The following is an 8,419-nucleotide window of genomic DNA, read 5'->3' on the forward strand; positions in this document are numbered from 1 at the left end:
ACTTGGTCGCCCCAACTTTCTTCTAATAGAGGTTAAGGATCAAGGAGTTCTTCCTCTTCTTCCCATTCCTTAGTACTTTGTAATTGCTGCAATATGTTGAAACTTTCTTGTAGAGACTCGTTATGCTGACACATGTTCTCCACAATTGCTAATAGTCGTGCCATGTCTAGAGGAGTTCATAATTCATTCATGCTAGAAGATTATCCAGACATTTCTTCATTGTGATCAAATGTATAGTTTTTATGAGGTCTAGGGAAAGTTTTATCGAGACCATACGGTAGGCATTAAATGTTCTTGCGAAACACTATTTGGAGAAACTCCCCCGAAGCTACTCAGCTGAAGCCGCAATCATCCTATGTTGCTAGGAGGTATATTGGTCGTCCCTTCCTTATGGAGTAAGTCTCCTTTTATACTCCTTCACCCATCAATGATCCTTAAAGCGATGCTTTTTCATATCCCTCATTAAGATGGTTTTGGATAACGTCCGTCGTCCTTTATAATTATCAAATAACTTCTTTTCCCTCAATTCCTATAACTCTCATGTAATTATGGAGATATTTCGTAACCATTCATTATGATTGTTCATATGGATTCCTAGCACCGTTCACGAGGCTGGGTCATACTTGTTCTTTTGTCAGAATTATTGTGAGACTGGTTCCGACGTGCTAGCTTTATATTTTAAGTGAACCCTACCCGGGCTCTGACTTAGGAAAGGCTGTGATTATCCGACCTACTTGCTTCTTAGTAATCGGTTTCACAAAAGCTCGGCCTTTAGGAATTTCGGGATGTACACAGGCCAATCCAAATTTAGATTTAAAATAAATGATAAATAACAAAAAAATAGGTTTTACCCCTCGACTTTAGTTTTAAACAAACGCAAATACTAACTTTTTCCCTCATATATTTATAAAAACTAAGAGATATGCGGTGTGTTCTTTATAGTTTTGAAAACAATATTGATGCTAGGGATCGAACCATTGACAGTTACAACTTACCCATTGGTGGAACAAAAATCGAGGGATAAAGTGACAAGTTTTCATGACGCTTTTTGTTACCACGCATGTGAAACCGAGGTAAAATTCAATTTCCAACCGAGGTAAAATCAATTTTTTGCAGTAGTGTATATCATCTACAAAAAGCATTCATCTTAGTGATAACTCTTATATGTGTTACATAAGTACATCCAAATTAAAACTAGGATTGAACCTTGATGCAACCTTATTATATTGGGGAAATCACATGTCTCTCCACCCTAGATCTACACACTAGTTAATACCCATTCATACACAACTTCATGATATGAATTATAAGTTTATTCCACTTATAATTTTCAAAAAATTGAATATCCTCATTGTTCTTATAAATTGAAACTAAAGTGTTTCTTCTCTATTCATTCAACATTTGTTTTGATCTCATAATTTTGTTAAACAGTTTGATGAGCCAATGAAAGCCTCTATATCCAAAAAAAAATCTAAACTTTAATAAATATGTTGTCTAGCACAATCACCTTACTGTTACTCATATTTTCCAACGTTCTTATACTTCTTGATTATGAATATGAAGATAAACTTAAATAAAACCTATTAACTATTTAAATTTCACTAACCACTTAATTTTTAATCACTTTATTTCAAGCTACCTTGTTTAACTTTAAAACTTTAAAACTTTAAAACAAATTGAGTAAAACAAACAAAGTATCAAGTAAACTCAGTGGATAGCTATGAGAATATTCGATTGTAGAGATACCGTTTCAAACTCATGACATCTCAATTATTTAATTTTAAAGGATGAAATCTTGATCATTAAACTAGCATATAAAAAGAATAATAATAATTGAAATTGCAAAATAAGTGACATTAAATCAAATAAGTTTTGACCGGAAATTCAATCTAAATTGCTTAGAAATCTAACATATTCATTAACTTAGAAATATATATATATATATATATATATATATATATATATATATATATATATATATATATATATATATATATATATATATATATATATATATATATATATATATATATATATATATATATATATATATATATATATATATATATATATATATATATATATATATATATATACCATTTAGAGTAGACAATAAATGGCACATACATGTGAAACCTAAAAATTACAAGAACTATATTGTTGTTTTATGATTTTAAAAAATTGCAACTGAACAAATTATTGGATTAGTGGCGGACTAGGTCGCTCTCTTTAAGATATTTTGCGGCACTACTCTAAGTTAAGTAGAGTAGACACTCAATCACGACTCCTCTAGGATAACACATTTGAGTTCTATATTGTTTTATTACTAGTTACACGGTAGATAACCAGTATAAAAATACACTCTCTGATGGTAAAAAAGACTAGTCAAATATAGTATAAATATCACTCGTAGTATCTGGTATAAATATCAGTCGTAATAATTTCTCAATCGAGAATTTTTTTAAAAAAAATTCTAAATAGAATTCAACAATGATCGTTTGACCAAGATAATTTCTCAAACAAGGAGAAATTCAAATAAGTCTTCAAAGAGAATAAAAAAAATACTTGGTAATTTCTAAAATAGAGAGAATTTTATATAATTCTCTCTAGAGTATTCAAGAAAATACTCAAAAAGTTTAACAAGTAGAAAAAAAGAATGAGAAGTTGGAAATTCGAGAATTCGAAAACACATAGTAAATTGTGTGAGGAAGGAAAAACTTAAAAGAAGTTTTTGGTGTTTTTAGGAATTAAACATGTGGTTTTCTTATATAATGAAGTAAGTTAGCTAAGGAATATAATCTAAGCAATGTGGGACCGAGTTTTCTCAATTAACACACAAATTTTTCTAACGATGTGGGACTTAAGGAAATTTTTCAAATTCATCTCTATATTGGAATATAGATATGTTCCAACAATCCCCACTTGAATTTTAAAAAGTGTTTCGAAAGTAGCGTTAAATATTTCTATGATTGTGCATAAAAAAGTATCTATTGTAACACCCCAAATTCAGTTAATTGAACTATTTATATTTTTAGTTGATTATTTGGTGTTTTAATTAAAATAAATTATGTGTTTAGGGGGGTGTAATGATATTGGTAGGATGTGGTGAGAAATAAGTGATCAGTAGAATGATTAGAAAATAACTAGAATATTGGCATTTGTAATTGATATTAGGATATAGTTATTTTTAACTCATTAAAATAAAATAGAGAATGAGATTTTGTGATGGAAAAAAGGAAGTAGGAAATAATAGAGATTAAGGGATAATAGTATTAGTATTATTATTAAAATAATATTATAGCAAAGAGGGGTATTTTGATGAATAGGGAGATAAGTGAGGGTAAGGTGGGAAATCAATAATTGAGAGAGATTAAGTTACTAATATAATAGTTAGTAGAGTTTTTTGAGAAAACTAGTGTACATGAAAAAAAATTGTGGTGAAAGAGGCAAAGACTAGGGCATAGGAAGAACATCCAATGAAAGAACTTTACGAAGTTTTGTTGGAAAATATGAGGTATGAGGGATTACTCATAATATTGGTGTAGATTGCATGATTGGGTAGAGGGAAATCCTTAATTTCATTAGGATTTACTTTACTTTTTCCAATATGTTAAATGATTGATGAACATGAATGATATTCTGAAATAGCATGAATGATATGATGTACTATTTGATTTTTGTGCACTGTTTTACCATGGGATTTATGTGTTCTTGTTCATGATGTTTGTATGTGTAGGTGTTCATATGTGGATGACGAGTTTAAATAATAAAGTATGCAAAATCGATGACTAATTGATGAAATTACATGTTAATTGGTGGATGATTGATGTCTTGATGTTATATATTATATTCCCTATCGTTGTTATTCGATTTAGGGTCAAGGAAGGGAAAATCGGAATTCTGGTTTGAACTTCAATGGAAAAAAACACAATTTCTTCCTTCTGGCTCAGGGTGACGTGCATCACCCTAATGACTCTCTGGTCGTCATCGCTTTGGAGGAATTGACGGGTGTCAGCTTCCTGACGGGTAGACCATTATCGTCCCCAGGCAGAGTTGGTTGGGATGGTCACCATGTGGACGATGTGTGAGATGACATGGACGGTGACGGGCGTCACTTTGGTGACTGGTAAGCCATCACACAGCCAGAATGAGTGTCATTCACTAAGTTGCATCGAATTGTTTTGTCATTCTAATTTTTTTTATGGGTTGCTGTGATTAGGCTACTGTTTGGCCACTGTATGGAAACATATGATGTTTCTTATGGTCTAATCGTTGAATTAATGCATTTGTGTTATATGGAGAATATTGTATTGCATATTAGGGATAATTATATAGTGATTATTTTTTTGGTGAGGTTACATGTTATGACGAATCATGCATGATGGTGTACGAGCTTTAGCCCAGTTTTGGCATGCTCTGGTCCGGTGGTATAAATTCATGAGCGAGTAGATAATTCTAATGCGAAATTAGTGAAGCGTTACTTATGGTGATGGTAGCGAATTTGATGTGTTATATTCTAATGGTGTGAATTTAGAAGCGAGTAGCTGGTTCCATATGGGAACCAATGAAACGTTACTTATGGTGATATTAAAGATTTGGCGTGCTTTCCTCTTATGGTGGGGCTTCGGGAGCTAGATGGACTTGTGTTGTCCATAATGGTATCGTATTCATTATCGAGTCATGGTGTTGAGAGCATTGTATTTATTGTTGCATTTGTGATTATTAATTATGTTGGTGTTGGTGATTGAGAATAGTCATGTTGTTGATGTGAATGATTTGTGATTGAATAATGGTTGATGTTTGTTTCGGCTACCCATGCATACTTCTAAACTATTATATATTATGAGCGTATTCTCATCCTTTTGTTGTTTGTTTCGTTTTGTGTTTCTTCTTGGGGTATAAACGAGAAGGTAAATGAGTTGTTGTTTAGAGGTTGAAGGATGATGTAGAGGTTGTTCTTCTTTTTTATGTTTTATGCGGTTATTTGGATTTCGTTATTATGATCTGTAACACTAGGAGGATGAACGATTGTTTTACTAATTGTTATTATTCGCGATGTTGTTGATGTTGAAGGCATCTAGCCATGATTAGGTTTTATCTTATGAGGATTATTCGGTTGCTGAAATATTTTTTTAAATCGACTATTTCCCTGTGATGAGCCTATGTGAAGGTGAGCATGTTGATAACCATAAAACTTATAGCATTTTCCGACTCGATTCGTATGCATTTTTTTGTTTTATATCCATTTTGTGTTTATATGTAGTGTTTTATTTATATTTTAATTGTGTTGCAGAGATTCTCCATTTGGAGTTGGCATGAGATAAAGTGAAGCAAAATTGACCAAAAAGTTGAGAAAAGAGTACATAAGCATGAAACACTTCAAGACGTGGCGTTTTCAGCATGTGGTGTTCTCCACAAGGGAAACGCGCTCACCAAGGTCCTCTCACTTGCCACTTCACCCGCCTTAAACTCATGGCGAATTCCGTGAGGCCATGGAGAACACCATGGACTTCGTGCGTAGAATTTTAGCAGCCACATGACTCAGTTCTATCCCACTCACCCATTTTTTCCTCAAATGATTTCAGCATAAATTCTACATCACATCATAGTCATAACACTATATATAAGTTTAATTTTTAGGTTTTAGGGATCCAAGCTTGTTTCTTTTTTAAAGTTAAGTGGACATAAAATTTATACCGTAAAAGAGTACTCAATTGTTCACACCGGGCGATTTCTACATCATTACTTTGCAAATTCATAATTCACATGTTTGTATTTGGATCAACAGTTAATTAATCTTGTCATTATTTTCATTTGGAAGCTCTTTCGTTAAAGTTTTCTACTTTATTTTCCCGCACTGCATCATTTTCCGTGAGCGTTTATATTCTATAATTTTTTGCACTTATTTATTTTAAGTTCTTAATATTGCAATTTTTGTTTTTAATTGTTTTGGTCATTTCTATTGTTACTATTTTTAGTTTCTAAGTGCTACATATCTTTGTCATCTACTACCATATACATATATAATTGCTTTCGCACATACTGTTTCAAACAAAGATATATATATATATAATATATATATATATATATATATATATATATATATATATATATATATATATATATATATATATATTATATATATATATATATATATATATATATATATATATATATATTACATTGCTACTATTTATATTCATTATTATTATTATCATATCCATGTTTATATTTTACATGCATAATAATAATAATAATAATAATAATAATAATAATAATAATAATAATAATAATAATATGAGTTTTGTTTGAATTATGTCCGGTAAAAATTCCTAGAGTCTGGATGTGAGCACCGTTGTTCCGACGGGATTTTGTAAATCAAATTAGTGTATAATTTCAATATTAATTAATTTTTCATTTCTGGTTTTTAGTTTTTAAAGTCAATTTTTTTTGCGTGAAAGCGAAAACACGCAGGTACTGGGCAACAACGCGACAGTGTGAGATCGGTCACCCGATTGTAAAAATTAGATTTAATTTCTAAAACAACAACAACGCTTTAGTCAATAATTATGATTAATTAGTTTTTAAAAATTTGTGGAGCGACAAGACGACTTTTACGATTTCGAAGTATCACACGGGTTGCGCGAAAGTGTTTTTAAGTTAATAATTTCTTTCGAAAAATATTTTAAAAAACCAAAATAAACGCCAAAGATTTATCGAGTCCTATAGGAGTGATGGGAAATTACATTCTGGTCTCGCTTTTAATTGTTTTAAAAAATAAACTTTAATTATATTCCCCTTCCCAAACAAAAATCGACCAGCCTTAAATTTACATAGCGACAATAGATAGCGGTTAAGTTGACTAAAAACATCTGTTAGTTCGGCATCTTTTGTATTACTTTGATAAAGTTCGTGCACTCGCGGATAAGTTACCACACACATCATCACATCAAGTTTTTGGCGTCATTTCCGGGGACTTTTATTAGTCAACATCGTACTCAATTGTTGCACCGTATAGATTAAGGCATTTTATTTTATTTTTATCGGTTATATGCCCAACACTCGCTCTAACACAAATGAGTTAGAACAACTGATTCCTGAAATCGAGCGTTACATTCACCTGAAACGCCGAATACGTGAACTTAGAGCCATATTTGAACCCATGACTGAAACTGATAACCGTCTACTCAAGGACTATACAGTTCCATCTCAGGACGAACTGCACTCAAGCATTGTTCCACCTGCAATCTAGGCAAACACTTTTGAACTGAAATCGTCTATGGTGCAAATTGTGCAACAGAACTAGTTCTTTGGAAATTCTACTGAGGACCCAAATCTTCATTTATTAGTGTTTGTACAATATGAAAACACATTAAAGAGTAGTGGTGTAAATACAGAAGCCATTAGACTACGTTTATTTCCATTTTCCCTAAGAGATAGAGCCAGAGCATGGCTACAGTCTCTACCCGCGAACTCAACCACCACTTGGAATGAACTCAAGAGGGTATTCTTAGCCAAATATTTTCCACCAAGCAAAATGGTAGTACTAAGGAATCATATAACTACATTTAAACAAGCCGAAGGAGAATTTCTTTTTGATGCATGGAAAAGATATAAAGATATGACAAGACTATGTCCTCATCACAGATTAGAACAATGACTTATCATTCATACTTTCTACAACGGTCTACTATACAACACCCAAATGACCATAAATGTTGCTGCTGGCGGAGCCGTAATGAACAAACCCTTCGAGGAAGCCTACCAACTTATCAAAAACATGGATCAGAATCATTACCAATGGAGAACTGAAAGAGTTCAAGTCGAGAAAATCCAACAGAAAGGAGGAATATTCAAAGTCAATGGAATTGATCATGTAAATGCTAAAGTCGAGACACTTATCCAAAAGATCAGTAATTTAACTATAACCACTCCAACCATTGTAGCTGCTGTAGCCCCAAACTGCGAAATTTGTGGAGTCCAAGGACATATGGCCACTAATTGCCAAATCTTGATTGGAACTACACCAGACAGTGCCAATCATGTATAAGGAAATACTTATTCCAATACCTATAATCCTAGATGGAGGAATTATCCCAACTTATCTTACAAGAACAATAACGCATTGTTTGTGCCAAGCCCTCCTCGACCTATAAACCCTCCAAGTTATCAAAAGGGAACTGTTACTGCTCCCCCTTCTCCTAGAAAGTCAAACTTAGAACTTATGATGGAAAACTTCATTACATCCCAAACCCAGCAGAACAAAGAGTTCATGAATCAACACGTTCATACTAATGAGCTGGTAAAACAATTAGAAAATAAGGTTGAAGCCATGTCTACGCATAACAAAATGTTGGAAACTCAAATCTCTCAAGTTTCCCAGCAATAAGCAGCCATTGATGCTTCAGCTGGCACATTT

At 32.4% G+C, this 8,419-nt stretch overlaps 1 non-coding gene across 1 annotated transcript; it reads right to left on the bottom strand.

Moving 5' to 3' along the window:
- Positions 1 to 7,543: 7,543 nt before the first annotated feature.
- Positions 7,544 to 7,650, bottom strand: LOC127090286 (small nucleolar RNA R71). Its single transcript, XR_007791811.1, has one exon. It is a non-coding gene; the product is annotated as a small nucleolar RNA R71 (small nucleolar RNA).
- Between the last annotated feature and the right edge of the window lie 769 nt (positions 7,651 to 8,419).

Source organism: Lathyrus oleraceus, chromosome 5 (genome assembly GCF_024323335.1).
Source record: "Lathyrus oleraceus cultivar Zhongwan6 chromosome 5, CAAS_Psat_ZW6_1.0, whole genome shotgun sequence".
NCBI classification, from domain to species: Eukaryota; Viridiplantae; Streptophyta; class Magnoliopsida; order Fabales; family Fabaceae; genus Lathyrus; species Lathyrus oleraceus.